Source organism: Chrysochloris asiatica, unplaced genomic scaffold (genome assembly GCF_000296735.1).
Source record: "Chrysochloris asiatica unplaced genomic scaffold, ChrAsi1.0 scaffold00331, whole genome shotgun sequence".
NCBI lineage: Eukaryota > Metazoa > Chordata > Mammalia > Afrosoricida > Chrysochloridae > Chrysochloris > Chrysochloris asiatica.
Window position 1 is genome coordinate 1,970,893 of NW_006408849.1, and position 17,557 is coordinate 1,988,449.

At 43.1% G+C, this 17,557-nt stretch overlaps 1 protein-coding gene across 6 annotated transcripts in view; it reads left to right on the forward strand.

The window, feature by feature from the left end:
- Positions 1-17,557, forward strand: part of TOM1L2 (target of myb1-like 2 (chicken)) — a 237,370-nt gene that overhangs the window by 63,317 nt on the left and 156,496 nt on the right. The window lies entirely within an intron of this gene.

Consider the following 17,557-nt stretch of genomic DNA (forward strand, 5'->3'; position numbering starts at 1 on the left):
CTCTAATCCTTCCCCCACTTGGTCTTTCCCAAGATGGCGGCTCCTGGAGCAGCTGAGCATCTTGAATTAGAAAGCAATGGATTTCTTGCTTCTGCTACAAATTCCCCTAGCTGTAAGCCTTCCAACCTTCTAAATATTCCTTTATATGTAGTTCAGAGTTCTGGGACCATCTCCTGAGTTTGCTTGGTCCAGTATTCTGTGTTGTTGCTGATGGAGCTCCTCATTGCACTTCCACCCTCTCCACCATCTTATTTGTTCGCAGTAAATGCCTATAATTGTATTGTTTAGTGATTTCTTTGCCTAGCTTTGATATGAAGATTCTGTCCATTTCTTAAAATGTATTTGGAAAATTTCTATCCTTTTCTATGTTGTGGAATACTTTAAATAGAATTGGTGTCAGTTTTTCTCTGAAAGTTTGCCTTCAGAGAAAGATGACCACCAGGAAAGCCATCTGGGCTCTGTCTTTTTGTTGTTGGGAGTTTTTAAATGACTTGATCAATTTCTTCTTATAGATCTGTTCTGGGTTGCTACTTCTGTCTGTTAGTTTAGGTAGTACTTTTCTAGAAATGTATCCATTTTTTCTAGATTTTTCAAATTTGATGGAGTACAGTTCTTCATAGTGTTATTTTATTATCCTTTTTATTTCTGTTGGTTCTTTTATGAAGTTATCCACATAATTTCTTATTCATGTTATTTGCATCTTTTCTCTCATTAGATTTTCCAATGGCATGTCAATTTCATTAATCCTTTTAAATGAATCGACTTCTTGTTTTGTTGATTCTTTCTATTGTCTGTTTTCTGTTTAGTTTATTTCTTTTTTAACCTTTATTATTTCTTTCATTCTGGTGGCTGTAGGCTTACTTCCATGCTTTTTTTCAACTCTTGGAGATGTTGGGTTAATGTGTTTATTTTCTTTGTTTCTTCTTTTTGGATGTGTGCCTTTATTGCTGTCAAGCCCTCTGAGTACTACTTTTGCTGTGTCCCTAAATTTTAGTATATAGTGTTTCATTCTCATTTGGTTCAAGGAAGTTTTTAATTTCATTTTTCATGTTCTTGTATTACCCAGTAGCTTTTAAGCAGGGTGTTATTCAGTTTCCATGTATTTGACTTTTTCTCCTTAATGTTTTTATTGCTGCTTTATTGCACTAATTGTATAATGTTGTAATCTGAGAAAATTCTTTGTTGTATTTTGATGCTTTTAAATTTATTGAGGCTTGATTTGTGGCCTAATATATGATCTATTCTGGAGAATGTGGCAATGTATTAAGTTTCTTTGAGGTTACTGTGTGCTTTATTAATTCCATCCTCATTTTAAAACAGTCTGTTTTATCCTGAAATCTACCTGATCTCCGCCTCACCACCTGGGTCTCTGTTACTATACTTTTCCCGTCTTTTGCTTTGTAGTTGTCCTGATCATAGAATAACATCCCAGGTCCCCTGCTTTCAGTCTTGTAGTTTTGTTCTGCTCTGGATTCTTCCTATCTGGACTGAGTTCTGGGTGGTATTGCCACATATGTCAATCTCTTGTTGGTTCTCAGTCCAAAGAACTCCCTTTAATATGTATTGAAGTGTTGGCTTGGCTTTTACAAAATCCCTTAATTTCTGATTGTCTTGAGATGTTCTGATTTTGCCATCATATTTAATTGACAGCTTTGCTGGGTATATAATTCTTGGTTGGCATTTTTTTTTTCACATATAAATAAAAACATTTATTGATTTAATAAATGTTATTTTACAAAGATGTTTTTATTTATATATATAAATAAATGTAACTTGATATATGATATTTACAGTTATGCATTATACTATGAACATTGGTATTTCAGTATGTGAATCTAGTATATCGATTGCCTGTTATTGCTGTTGTTGTATGCCTTCAAATTGGTTACAACTTAAAATACTCTGTATAGGGTTTTCGAGGCTGGTGGCTTTGAACTCCTAACCTTACAGTTATCTGTTCAGTGCTTATCCTACAGCACCACACCGGGTTTGTACTTCAATCATCGTGATAACTTTAGACATTTACACTTATACATGACTGCACAAGACCTCTTTAAGAAACAAACATGTCACTTTGATGACAAAGGTGCCCCTGACTCAAGACTTGGTCTTTTGGATCTTTGCATTTGGTTGGCAGTTTTTTACTTTCAGAGTTTTGTATATGTGACCCCATTGCCTTCTTACCTGTGTGGTTTCTGCTGAGAAATCAGAACTTAATTTTATTGGCGTTCCTTTGTAGGAACATTTCTTTTTTCCCTAGCTGCTTTCAGGATTCTTCCCTTGTCTTTGATTTTGGAGAGTTTGATTAAAATATGTCTTGGTGATTTTCTTATGGGGGTTCATTCTGCTTCTTGAATGCTTATCTTCTCATCTTTCAAGTTGTTAGGAAAATATTCTTGCAGCAGCATTTTGACAATCTTTGTTATGGTTTTCTTTGTCTCTACCCGTTCGAGAATTCTAATCACCCATAGGTTTTTCCTCATCATGTTGGCCCCTTGAATCCTAAGCTTTCTTCAGATTTTTTCATTCTTTTTTTTTTTTTAGCTTGCTTTTCTGTCTTAGCAGTATTGACAGATTTATCTTCAAGCTTTCGAATTCTGGCTTCCATCACTTCAATTCTATTCCTTTGCCCTTTCAGTGTATTATCCATTTCTGATATTTTAGTATTGAACACTATGATTTGTATCTCTTTTTGCAGGTTTTGTATTGTCTGTACAGCTATATCTGTTTTGTTTGATTGTTCCTGTAGCACTTTTCTGAGTTCAAGCTCACCAGCTGCTCCTTGGAAACCTTATACAGGCTCACTGTGGGTCAGAATCAGCTCAATGGCACTTAACAACAACAACATGTTGGTGTATTCTTAAGCAGTCTCCAGTTGCCTCCTGGTGGATGTGATCAGGAGATGGGCTTCTCAGTTCACTAATCATACAGCTCAAGTCATAGTGTTTTAAGCTGGTGTTGGTTGTAGATACTTTTCTGATATTTAGCAGCTGGTATTGTCTCTTGCCTAAGGAGCTCTGGTAGCGTAATGGTTACGAATCGGGCTGAAAACCACAAGGTCAGCAGTTCGAAACTGCCAGCTGTTCTGTGGGAGAAAGGTGAGGCTTTCTGCTCCCATAAAGATTTACAGCCTTGGAAACCCTGTACAGGGTCGCTATGAGTCGGAACCGACTCCACGACACATAACAACAACAACAAATTGTCTCTTGCCTAATTGGTGAAGTTTTAGAGGGTGCAATTATAGTTTGGCTGTATAGTCGCAGCTGCTGTTTCCTGTCAGATGAAGCAAAAAGAGAAAGCACTCCCACAAGATAGAAGGAAGACCAAAAAAAAGACTAAAAAAGAAAGCCAGAAAAAAAAATTGAAAACAACAGCAATATAAAGACAATAAAACTTGAGAAAGGGGTGGGGGCAAGCTAATGATAATATTAAATAATAAAACAAAGCCATAAAGGAGCCATGAGAAATTAAGAGTAATTCTATTTTCAGTAACCTCATGTGCATGCGAAAGCTGGACAGTGAGTAAAGAAGACCGTAGAAGAATTGATTCTTTTGAGTTATGGTGTTGGAGGAGAATATTGAAAGTGCCATGGGCTGTCAAAAGAACCAACAGATCCGTTTTGGAAGAAGTGCAGCCAGAGTGCTCTTTGGAGACCAAGATGGCCAAACTTCGACTCTCATACTTTGGCCATATTGTCAGGAGGGACCAGTCGCTGGAGAGGGATATCTTGTTTGATAAGGTGGAAGGTCAGAGAAAAAGAGGAAGACCCCCAACAAGATGGATTGGCTAAGTGGCAGCATCAATGAACTCAAGTGTGGCAACAATAGTGAGGTTGGCCCAGGATCGGGCAGTGTTTTGTTCTGCTGTGCATAAGGTCGTTATGGGTTGGTGCCAATTCGATGGCACCTAACAATAACAATGGACTCTTGGTGTGACGCTGAACTGCAAAATCAATTTGAACTGCAAACGGATAGGGTCCTGAGAAGACCCTATATAGGGTCTCTATGAATCAGAGCCGACTTGAGGGCATTTAAGGACAAAGCCACCTGAGAAATGCCATAATGTTCCTGCTGTGTCTCTCTGATCTAACAAGAGTGTTTTTGTTGTACTTCATCTGTTTTTCCTTTTCCCCCTCAAGTCCATTCAGCTGTTTCTCTTAGTGAGCACCAGCCCAGGGTTGGCAAGACCTGATTTGGAAGAGACTGCTGGTGCTGGCTCTTTCTGTTGTATCTTACCTCTTCGATTCTGCACCCATCCGTGGGAACTGCACAGCACAGAACCTTCCCTGGGGCTGTCTACTTGTACAAGTTTTCAAGAAGTGAGGAGAAAGAGAAAAGACGGAAAGAGAAAAAAGTATGACTTTGAGCTTTGTCTCTGTAAGTTGCTGGCAGGGTTTTGCAATGGGAGTGCTCTCTCATCCCTCACTCCCTTTTAAAATGGTGTGGTGGGACACGTTGGCCCCACCTCCCAAAATGAGAGGTCACCTCCTTTCTTGTTTCTGTTCCAAATTTTCTCCTGGTAAGCACTCCACCCATTTATTGATCCCTTTAGCTGAGTCTCAGAGTTCCAGGACTGCCCTCGGAATCTGTTTCATCCAGGTGTCGTGTTTTTGCTGAAGAGCGCCTTATACAGCCTTTCTGCCTTGTCTTACATCAAGCCCCCAAACTTTCCATATCTTTGTTGCAGAGGGTTTGTGTAACATTTCTACCTAGTCTGCCATCTTGCCAGAAGTCCCTGTCCTATAGGTTTTAGTTTAACTTTTTTCTGAGAGTATTGAATATATTCATCTTATCTTTTGATGTAAATTTATTTTAAAATTTTTGTAATATGGTGATATTGTGTCACCTTGAGTGGGCCAGGACTCTCAGTGGTTTCTTAGCTAATAGGACATAATCCCCTAAGATGAGATCTAATGTAAGGCTATTGTCTCCATGAACATCTGCTTTGAACAGCAGGCAATTGAAAGGAAGTTTCCTTGGGGGTATGTCCTGCTTCCAATATATTGGCAAAGCATGCTTTCTTTTTGCTGGATCTGGAGCCTGCATCTGGCTTCTTATCTGATCGCCAATTCTTTGGACTTGAGCCAGTGGCCTGTTCTGTTGCCTGCCAATCCTGGTAGTCATCAGTAGCTTGCCATCTTATCTGTTGGTCTTGGATTCATTCACCTCTGCAACCAGAAGCCTGACATCTGACCTGCTGGTCTTGGATTCATCAGCTCCTGAAGCTCCTTGAGTCAGGAGAAACCTTCAGTCCAGTATCTGACCCATGAACTTGCCTGCCTATGCAGCTGTGTGAGCCATCTCCTTGATATAAACCTCTTTCTCTACACATGTAAGCTTCATTGTGCTCCTCTCAAAAATTTGGTACCAGGAGTTGTTCTAGAGAAACAAAATTGGAAGGATGAGTTTGCTAAATTGATTCTCAAGTTTGACTAATTTTAAAGGCACTCTTGCTCTGCTTCCTACCACCACCAAGAAAGAAGACCCAGAAGTGGAATATGTCCTTTGGATCAGGGGCTCCTGCCCTGTGAAGCTCCTAGATCCAGGGAAAGATTAATGCCAAGACGTGTGCAGATCTCCAAGGAATGTTGGGCCTACAGACTCTGAGAGGAGACAAAGACCTTTCTCTAGAGCCAACAAAGAGATTCTTCCCCTAGAGCCGGCACTCTGAATTTGGACTTGTAGCCTCTTCAGCTGTGAGAGGATAAATGTCAGTTTGTTAAAACCATTCCACTTGTGGTATTTCTGCTATAGCAGCACGAATGTACTGAGACAGTTATGGAAGGAACATTATAGATAAGTACAACGAATAGTATCGTGACTCTCCACTTACCTTCTCTATGAGTACAATTTCAACAAATTTCAGTTCATTGTTTATTAGGTTTTCTCAATGTGCCCATCTACTTCATTCCCTACTAATAATGTTTTAAAATAAACCCAAGCATCATATTATTTCAACCATATATTTCAAAATGACTCCTTTAACAAACAAACTCCTTTAACAAACAAACAATACCATTTAATACTTAAAAAATTAACAATAATTCCCTAGCATCACATTATTGGTCTTATTATTAAGTGCTGTCGAGTCGGTTCAGACCATAGCGACCCAGTATAGGGCTTCCAAGGAGCTAATGTCACATGGCCAGTCAATATTCAAATTTCTACTTGTCACACGTCATTTTTTTTTTCAAGTTAAGTTTGTTTGAATAAGATCTAGTAAAGTTCAACATTGCAGTTGATTGCTATATCTCTTAAGTATCTTTTAATCTATAGGTTCCTTCTCCATATTTTTCCCTTTGAATTTTATCTGTTGAAGAAATCAGGCCATTTGCCCTATAGGGTTTCACACAGTCTCTGTTTTGCTGATTGCACCTCTGTAGTGCCATTTAACATGTTCCTGTGACCTCTGTAGTTCATGTCCATTGGAAGTTCCATCTAAAGACTTGATGAGACTGTGGTTTAGTTTTGACCTGACTGCATAAATTGTGACAATACTTCTTTCTATTGTTGTTGTTGTTAAGTGCCATCAAGTTGGTTCCTACTTATAGCAACCCTGTATAGAATTTCCAAGGAGCTGTTCATGGGTTTGAGTTGCCAACCTTGCAGTGCTTATCCTACAGTGCCATTTTTACTATTGTTGTTGTTTTTAAGTGCTGTCAAGTCGGTTCTGACCCACAATGACTCTGTATAGGGTTTCCAAGGAGCGGCTTGTGAATTTGACCCACCGACCTTGTGGTTCAAACCAACTTTGCAGTTCAGTGCATTAGCCCCCAGCACCACACCAGGGGTCCAGTTTTACTATCTGTTGTTGTTAAGTTCTTTCAAGTCAGTTCTGGCCCATAGTGACCTTTTATAGGGTTTCCGAAGAATGGCTGATGAGCTTGAACTGCTAACCCTGTGGTTCAAACCGACTTTACAGTCTAGCGCGTTAACCCACAGTGCCACATCAGGACTCATAATGTCTGGCTGTATTTCTTTATATGATGTTAGAGTTGTTGAGCTTGAAGGCCTCCAGGGCATATGGTGGTATTAGTGATTGTGTGCCATTGAATCAGTTTCTACTCATAGCAACCCTGTGTAAATATGGTTTCCAAGGCTGTGAATCTTCAGGGAGCAGAAAGCCTCATCTTTTTCCCAAGAAGTGGCTGGTAGATTTGAACTGCTGATCTTGTGGTTAGCAGTCCAACTCGTAACCCACTGAGTCACCAGGATTCCTTAGGTCTAGGCATATAGGCATCAATAAGTGTTCCTGCTACCAAACTCACTGCCATGAAGTTGATCTCAACTCATAGTGAGCCTGTGTGTTAGATTCGGACTGCTACACTATGTCTGAGACTGCACACCTCTACAGAAGCACACAGCCTCATCTTCTCCCACAGAGTGGCAGCTGGGTTTGAACCACAGCAGCCCAGCATTTGAGCCATGCCACTATCAGGGCTCCTTTTAATAAATATATGTACGAATGAGTGAATGTTTGACTCTCTTAAACATGCTTGCTCCCCAGTGGTCACTGAGAACTGTCCCTTTCCTTTGACTAGGAGACCCCAACACGGGCTTAGTGCCCTTCAAGTGGTTTCTTTTAGCCCTTGGCCACTTGGAAGCTCGTGATGCAGTTGAAGAGTATTTGGGCATTGGCGTGCAGCACAGTGGAGGAGCACTGACAGGAATTGCACAGCCTGGGTGCAGCATGCTATCTTGGGGTGCTGGGCCTCAGGGGCTCCACCAGATAGGCATTCAGGCTCCTTCCAGCTCTAACATTTTTTTCCTAGTGTTCTTCTCAAAGTCGAAAGATAGGCACTGTTAGGAAGCGCATAGTCATACCTGAAAGGTCTGGAAGACTTAAAAAGGTTTCGTTCACATGGAAGATACTCAGAATTTGGTTAAAAGAAATCATTTAGAAACCATGTGCATATCAGGGCTCTTAATTCTATCATTTCCATCCCATTACTCAGTAACAACATTATTAATTACTAATAAAGAGCTTAAGGAGTGCTGGCTGGTACCATAGTGGTTATGAGTTGGACTGCTAACCACAAGATCAGCAATTCAAATCTACCAGCTGTTCCTCAGGAGAAAGGTGAGGTTTTCTGCTTCCATAAAGATTTACAGTCTCAGAAACCCTACACAGGGGCGCTATGAGTTGGAACTGACTTCGCAGCACACAACCACTACTACCACCACCTCCAGCAGCTCAGAAGTTAGTCAGATAGACTGCATTCTAGTCTAGGACCTACTGATGGCTGGATGTGTAACTCTGAGCAAAAGTCATTTACCTTCTGTGAGTCTTACCTTCCTGGTGTGCGAAACGTGACGATAGTTTATGATGAATAACGCTATGACAAAGGTTATATGAAGTGATGAGGTAATTCGCTTAGGCTACTGTAATAAATCAATAGAGGTTAGGTGTTGTGTTGTGACTGTCTATAGACTAGAATGGCTTCCTGTGCGTTTAAGTATGTTGTTGTTATTGTTTAGTGCCTTCAAGTCAATTCCGACTCATAGCGACCCCGTGTCAGGTTTCCGAGGCTGTAAATATTTGCTGGAGCAGAAAGCTTCGTCTTTCTCCTGTGGAGCCGCTGATGGGGTCTAACTGCTGACCTTGTGGTTCACAGTCCAGTGCTTATCCTATGAAGCCATCATGCTCCCTGTATTTAAATATTATTGTTGTTAAGTGCCATCGAGTCAGTTCTGACTCATAGAGACTCATAAGGTTTCCAAGGAGCTGCTGGTGGGCTTGAGCCAGCAACCTTGTGGTTCACAGTCAAGTTCTTATCCCACAGTGCCACCTCAGCTCTTAAGTGTATGTGGATAAAAGTAGAGTCTGCAGAGTCACACTGGCTCCTTGCAGAGTGTCTTGTCACACCATTCTCTGGCAGAGGCTTGCTTGGCTCCTTTATCCCTCCCCAGTGCCTATCCCGAGAGGCATTGATTGTGTAGGACATCAGGTGCAGAACTGTTGTTAGTCTTGTCTTACCAATAAAGAAGACAGCTAAGGTTTTATGTCAGCTTTACTGGGCCTGGAGTCTCTGATTTGGCAACCTAGACAGTAGTTCCCCCATGATGAGCAATCTAATATAATCACTTCTCCCATGATGTGATCCACTCTGGCCTGGTGTAATTATCATCCTATGTGTTATAAATCCTAACTTCTGTCAGTTAATCAGGCAATGTACAGGATTAGATTATGTCTTAAGTCGATCCATACTAAGATCTAAAAGGATTAAACAAGCAAGAAGAAACTCATTTGAAAGGCACTGCTGCTCTGCCTCCTACTGCCACCGAGAAAGATGAGCCAGGAGTGGAGTATGCACTTAGGACCTGGGGTCCCTGCACTGAGAAAGAAGCTCCTAGATCCAAGGGAACACATGGACATTGCCTGAGAATGTCAGGCCTACAGATGCTGAAAGGAGCTAGCATGCTGAATTTGGACTGCTAGCCTCATGTAGCACTATGGAATAAAGCATTGGACCGCAAGATCGGTTTGAACTACAAGGTTGGCAGTTCAAACTGACCAGCTGCTCCTTGGAAACCCTATGTTGTTGTTGTTGTGAAGTGCTGTCGAGTTGGTTCCGACCCATAGTGACTTTGTATAGGGTTTCCTAGGAGCAGCTGGCGAGCTTGAACCACCAACCTTGCCGTTCAAACGGCTTTGCAGTTTGGCTCATGAACCCACAGCGCCACACCAGGACTCCCTGTACAGGGTCACTATGCATCAGAACCTGCTGGACAGCACTTCACAACAGCAACTATAGACTGTGAGAGCATACATGTGTTCAAGTCACCCACTTGTGGTGTTTCTGTTATAGCAGCACTAGATAACTAAGAAACAGCTTCCAGTCGCTCCTGTGAACCAAAAGGCACCAGGGTGTTGGAGGTAGGAGGAGCCCTGTGGGTTGCTGAGGGCAGTGTCTCTGGCACAGCAGTCGTCATTCCTTCTTGGGTGTCCTGCCAAGTGTTTACCAACCCAGATGTGCATGTCTGCAGTGTTGGGTTGCACCTCGTCTCATCAGCAGCACATCCTGCTGTCGGCCTCTGCCCTCTTACACACAAAGGCCTGTCTTCATTTGAACTAGAACGTGCCTACTTGTCATTTTCCCTAGCTACTCCTGGGGTTTATGGGAGGAGGGTGGATTGGGTGTGGGGGAGTACCACAGAGGGGGCTCTGCTTTATATGGCAGAGTGTTCTGGTGAAAGCCCCCTCTCTCCAGATCAGATGTGCTGCATGGCAAAATTCAGCTAATGGTGGGGACATCTGCAGAGACCCACTCGTGCCAGCAGGAAGGAGGTGTGCTTTGCGATGAGTCAGTGTCAGGTGCAAGCAGTTGGTGAGACAGACGGAAGCCCATGTGGGAACTGCCTCAAAGCTTCAGAGCGATTGGGAGCCTAGTATTGGGTCTTAGCCTTTCCACATGCCTTCTCCATCATGCAGTTCTCCTGAATGCCCTTGTGATGTTCACCCTGAATTATTTAGTACCATTTATACTTGCACTTGCTCATTCTTACAGCCTGTGGGAAAAGAGGCTGTAGAATGTGGGCCGTGCATCAGGGCTGGGCAGTTTGTCAGCCTCAGGCAGCTGCTAAGAAGCTGGGGATAGATTCTGCTTCTGGAGCATTTCTGTGGGAGGAAGGGACATGTTGCTGATTGTTGGTTGAATGACTCTGGGCCCCAGCCATTGCTCTTCCTTCTCCTTTGAGGCTATTAGCTGTGCTCCCTTAGCATTTATCATGAGGAGCTGAGGAATGGCAAACGCAGAGAGAATGGCAGGGATGGGAGAGGCCAGGCCTCTAACTCCAAGGCCCAAGGCAGCTCTGTTGTTGTTGTTAAGTGCTGTTGAGTCTGTTCCGACCCATAGCAACCTTGTGTAGGGTTACCGAGGTCAGCTGCTGAACTCAAACTGCGGACCTTGTGGATCAAACTGACTTTGCAGTCCAGCGCATGAAGCCACAGCGCCACACCAGGACTCCTAGGTAGCTCTAGGGTGAGGCAAAAGAATTGAAAAGGTGAACTTTTAGCTCTTAAGAAACTTAATTTTTTTCCTCTAAAAATTTGAAAACAGTGTAGAGCAATTAAGAAAACTGTTCATTGTCCCACTACCCAAAGTCACCACAATAAACATTCTGACATAGTTCCTTTCTATGTTTTTCTCTCCAGGGATTATGCTACAGATAATTATTTGTACCTTCCCTCATCCCTAATTAACATGTAATAAGCATTTTAAATTCAAAAAACAGCTTATAACAGTATTTTGAAATGACTGTATAGTGTTGCATCATGTGAATATATTGTAATTTACTCTGCCATTCCCTTTATGCTAGACACTTAGATTACTTCTTTTGTTTTGTGTGTGATTTTTTTTTCTGTTATAATTAATGAGTGACAGATATTTTAAGGACTTAAATCTTAAATTTTTAGATTACTTACTTAGAAAAAAATCCTTTAAATATTTTTTTTTAATGTCAAAGGATGCACACATTTAAGGTTTATGCTCTTCAAAAAAATTGCATGCTGCTGTATATCTGCTCAACCTTTTTGTGACCCCATGGGCCTAGAGAAGGGCTGGGAGAAGAGTGTTGGGGATGTGGAAGTCACATCCCGAAGGCTGTTATGCTGTTAACTTGGGTGGGAGCAGATGGGGGTGATGGGGAGAGACTGTCCCAGATATCTAGCCACAGAGAGCAGGGTGTTCCAATGCCTCTGAAGTGCTAAAGAGCATGGAACTTGGGGAGCCGAAGTCAGAGAATGGGGGGGGCAGAGTGGGTGGAGTGAGATGATTCTGAAGAGAAAGGTAGGAGACTGAGCAAGCCTGGTTACAGAATATAGACTTAATCCTGGCGTTGTTCAGTGCCGTCGAGTCGATTCCGAATCATAGCGACCCTGTATAGGGTTTCCAAGGAGTGACTGGTAAGTTTGAAGTGCCAACCTTGTGTTTCAAACCAACCTTTCATTTCAGTGCTTTATCCTGCAGTACAAATATGAAACGACTTTAAGCAGGTAAGTGACATGATGAGGTCTGCCTTCTAGAAAGGTCCTTCTGGCTGCTGGGTTGGGGGCAGATAGCAGAGGGCAGGAGGAATGCCAGAGACCAGTTCGGGCTGTTGTACAAGTGGGCCTCTACCAGCAGTGACTCATTTCTCAGACTTGCTAACCTGAAAGTGCATCTTGTTGAAGTTTTCACTTCTTTAATTACTGCTGACCCCATTGCTGTTGAGTCAATTCCGAGTCCTTGCAACCCTAGAGAACAAAGTAGAGCTGCTCCACTCTATACCGTTTCCAAGACTGTCTTGTTTACAGAAGCAGATCTCCACATCTGTCTCCTGGGGAGCGGCTGGTGGGTTCTAACCTACCACTTTTCCCTTAGCAGACAAGTGCTTAGCCACTGTGCCACCGGGATTACTGCTGAGGTTGAGTTGTTTTGTATTTATTTATTCACTAGTTGTGTCTTATCCTTTGTGATTGACTCCTTGTGTCCTTCTAAATAAAGGCCCAGGGAGCATTTCAGCACCATGGCTACAGCACTGTTATTTGTCAGTAATGAAAGGACGTTCAAGATGGAGAAGGGGGGTGTCTTGTCCTCAGGCCCTGGGCATGCTATCCTCTGCTCTCCAGTCCTGGCTACCTTCCAAGGCTAACCTGGTAACCGTGGAAAGGGCAGCCACGCTAACTCATGGTCTGCGGACTCACAGTGACAGTGCAAGTGAGCGTGGCCATGGAGAAGGTCACTTTTCTGTCAGTCAAATTTGGACGAGAGGATGTGGAATGGGGCAAATTCTTGGTTTATGAGAAGCTTATAAGCTTTACTAAAGTGGAAAGAGTGAGTAGAGGATAGAGCTTTAGGTATGAAGATACTTCCCCAACCCCAACCCCCGATTGAGTTGCTTCCCCAAAGTTAACAACAGCTGACTTGTAGATCTTGCCTGTGAATATATTTATTAGCTTGCTTCTTTGATGACTATAGAGGCTTCCTGAGGAAATTGCAGGCAGGGTTTTTTGAAGAGAATGGGCCTTGACTGGAAAAAGCTTTCCATGCTGGGAGGTCTTTTGCGATTTGCTGTTGTTGTTGTTTGCTCTCTCCCAGAGTAGGGCTGACTTTGTATGCACTGCGTCTGCACGCTTAGTTCCACAGTAACTGCTGTGTGCCTGGTGCTGAGAGCTACACAGTGGCTGAAAAATGAACCAGCATTTGTCTTCTAGACTAGGAAATCACAGGGACTTAAGGTTGTTTCCCTGTTAAACATGAATGTTTTCAGATTTTCAAAACCCTACCATTGTTGCCACTAACCTCAAGGTTAGCAGTTCAAATCTATCAGCCATTCTGTGGGAGAAAGAGGAGGCTTTCAGCTCCCATAAAAACTTACAGTCTTGAAAACCTTATACAGGGTTGCTACAAGTGGGAGCCGACTGCACAGCACATACACACGACCCCAACCACCCTGGGCCGGTGATCTTGGTCATGCTGCCCAACCTCAGAGTCATACACTTGTTTGCTGAAGTCTTCCTTATCTGCCATTTAATTGTACTTACAGACCAGATGAGATCAGAGGTAAGCCAGAGTTATTTCCTGATGACTAGACAGATTGACAATTTTTTAAAAAGCATATTTAAAACTGGTTTCAAAAGAAATACCTATTGTTTGTAGAAAAAATTGGGATGTCTCCAAAAAAACAAAGCATATAAGACATAGTCTTAGCACTAAAACGTTTGCCACTATTACTGTATCGGGGTTTAGTGGTCTAGGCATTTTCATTTGCATAGGCAAACACTTTTCAATATAAAGCTGTACAGATATATTTATATATTTTTTCCTACTAAATGTGAAACACTTTCCCACACACTAAGTAGGTCATAGACTTTGTTCCTAACCCAGCAGCGAATGTGCCCGTGAGAGTAACAGTAAGTCTACCCAGCGAGGGTGTCACTTTGAGGGACTATGCTGACATCTTAGTTGGGCCCACAGGGCTTCAGCTATGCTTTGGGCCCAACTCACATTCTTTAAATATTGCCTGGCATGACAGACAGATTTGAAGGACAGGCTTGATTTTCAAAACAGGCCAATCATTTTTCACCTCCCAGTGTCATATCCTGAACAAGGCCACTGGGGATCAAACTTCAGATGTTGCTGCAACACATGAGATTGGACTTTTCTGGATGAATGCTGGGGAATGAACAAGATGGTGCTGTTAGATAAGCACGGGACTGCTAACTGCAGAGTCCATGGTTTAAACCCGTCAGCTACCCCAAAAGAGAAAGATTGGGCTTTCTGTTCCGTAAAGATTTGTAGCCTCGGGAAAGCCCTTTCCAGGGTTACTGTGAGAGTTGAGTTGGTGGCAGTGGACTTGGGTTGGATGAGGAAGGAGGATGGAGGAAAGTCACTGGGTTCCTGTCATGGCCCCACTAGGCTGGGCACTCCCGAGCCATGGTCTCAATCTCTGCATAAGCGCTGTGAGTGTGACCTCTGTAACTCTAAAGAACTTGTTGAAATGCCCAGAGGTGGGGGGAGAGAGCCAACGGCAACATGAATCTAATCTGTAATTGTAGCTATTGTTATTAAGTTCTGTTGAGTCAGGTCTTACTCCTAGATACACTGTGTAGGAACAACTGGTGGGTTTGAACTACCAACTTTGTAGTTAGTAGTGCACTGCTGGTTCCACAGCACCACACTGCTAATTTCCTCTCCAAAACCAATTCTTCATTTTCTCTTTATTAATAGAACCTTGTGGTCATATTACACAGCTCTGGCTCAGGAACTGTACATAAAAGCTCCTAGGGAAAGCTGTTTTTGTTAGCTGCTGTCAAATCAGTTCCAACTCATGTATCCTCCATGTGTGCAGAGAAGAACTCCTCCATAGGGTTTTCAAGGCTGTGGACTTTCTGGAAGCAGATTCCTCAGCAGTGTTCTGAGGAGCTTCTGGGTAGATTTGAACTGCCAGTCTTTCAGCTAGTACAGTTTAGTGCATCACCCATGGAGAACACTTGTTTACAAATAAAATAGGCAAAGCCATTTGGCCCTAGCAGATTCCTACTGCCTGGTGGAGCAGCAGTCACATTGGCATTCCACAGGCCCGCAATGCACAGGCAGGAAGGCAGCCGTGTGCTGGTCCCCGGTGTCATTTTGAGTGGCCACTCCAGCTCTGTAATGCCTGCTTCTACTTGTCCTCTTGTTCATGAGAAAAATAACCCTGTCTGCTTAAGGGACTGTTAGTTCTTTAATTGCTTGCAGCTGAATGCAATCATAACTGATAAGGTAATGTTTTAATATTTTACAAGGGGGAATGTATTTACATATTGTATAATTAAAAATGAAGAATAATTAAAATCCTCACAGAGTTCTGGGTTCCACATCAGATTCACTGGGCAGATTTTTTTTTTTTTTTTTTAAGAGTATAGGTCTGCTCTTTTTTTTTAAAAAAATAAGTTTTTATTGTGAGGTTTACATGGAAGAATATCAGCTTTATATTCATCCTATCGTATTTTGTTTCATTGCAATGATTACAATCCCCTCCACGAATCATCAAATAACCAATAACCAAAGGGTACACCCCACCGGCCCATCCCCCGGCCGCCAGCACACAGCCCCTCTCCCTCCCTGAGTTCAGTGTCCCCAGCTGCTCCATTTGTCCATATCATCATCTCTGTCTCCATCCCTGGTGTTTCTGCCTCTCTGGGTAGGGTCCTGCTTTACACTCTTCTCACTCGAGGGTCCCAGGGACCTCTGCTCCTGGGCTGCAAAATCAATCACTCCCCTCCTTCTGTCAAAAAACATCTACCTCTACATTTCTGATCCTCACAATCAGTCCTGATGGCAATTATTCACTACTGTACCATAAGTCTTATCCCCATTTCCTTTTGCCAGCCCGGTCCCAACAGATTGGAAATCATTCAGTGGTGGTTCTGGAACTAGGCTCCCTCTTGAAAGCTTGTAAGCCAGTCACTTCTTGCCTTTATTGTTGTTGTTGTTTTTATTGCTAAGTGCCGTAGAGTCGATTCCAACCCATAGCAACCCTGTGTAGGGTTTCCGAAGAACAGCTGGTGAGCTTGAACCACTAATCTTGCAGTTCAGACGGCTTTGCAGTCTGATGCATTAACCCACAGCGCCACACCAGGACTCCTCTTGCCTTTATAGGCCACCCGCCCTTGGGTAGCCAATGTCTAAGTTGCCCCTCCCTATCAACCCTGTGTACTGAGGGGGTGGGAATGATCCTCAAATCATAAAAATTTGTTCCCTTTTTTGAGCTACTACATCCATAAGTATAAGTTCATCAAATTGTAGCAGGTTACTCTTTCCCCCCCTCCCCTTCTTTCTTTTTTGAGTCGAGTTCTGATCATCCAGCCATCAAAGCCAGGTCAAGTAGTATGGGTGTTCTTGTGCATCTCCCCTCACTTTGTATCAGCTGGACGCTTCACTTTCTGCTCTAGTCCTCGTTGCCGTGTCACTGCCTCTGGGCCCAGGAGTCCCCAGGTCTTGCCATACTGCTGACCGTCCAGGTCTCCACCCAGGTTCACAGGAGTCTATTGAATGTGGTCAGACTTAACTTACAACTTCATTGCTTATTTTTCCCCCCTTCCCCTTATCGGTGACCAACGTGGTCACAAGTCAGACCACCTGCCTGTTCATGTATTCCCCTTGAATCTTTGTCTTGGAAGGGAGTTTGCTCTGAGGGGTCCCAACCACTTACCTTGATGGCTCCCAGGCGAACAGCTTACTTGTTCTTGAAGTAATCAACCAGACTGCCATTATTGTTTCGGATTTTTCCTGCCAGTCTTTTTTCACGAAGTATCTTCTGTTTTTCTAGCTGCTCCAAGCTGGTCTACTCATCCTTTCCAGTGAAAATTTCTTACCTCAGATGATTCTGGATGGGATTCTGGATTCCACCTATGGTCTTATGTAATGTAAAGGCTCCTCAGGAAGCCTCTTTCACTGGGCAATTTCTAGCCCCCTTTGAGGTATTCCAATCAGTTGAAGAGCTGAAGACGGACTTAATAGCTTTCTGTAGTGATGTTTCTGGCTATTCCTTTCTCCCCCCACCCCCACCCCCCCAGTGTCTATTTTACAATGGTAGGCAAGAGAAACCAAGATTCAAAAGACAGCCAAGTTTTTCCTTGCATTATATTATAAAATAGACACTGGAGGGGAAGAGAAAGGAATAGCGAAAAGCATCACCATAGAAAGCTGTCTTCTGCCTATAACTGATTAGAATACCTAAAATGGGGCTTCAGTGTGCCCAGTGAAGGAGGCTTCCTGCGGATCCTCTGCAATACATAAGGCTAGGTGGAAGCCTGAACCACATCCAGATCTCTAGAGATGGGAAATTCCCAGTTGAAAGGACAAGCAGACCAACCTGGAGTGGCTAGAAGAACAGAAGATACTTCTTGAAAGAAAGACCTACAAGAAAAATATATAACAACATAGGCAGACTGACTGTTACTACAAGAGCAAGCAACGTGCTTGCCCAGGAAACATCAAGGCAAGTGGTCGAGTCCCCTCAGTGCAAACCCCCTTCCAAGACTAAGACTCAATGGGAATACACGCTGTGATTGGTGACCACGCTCGACACC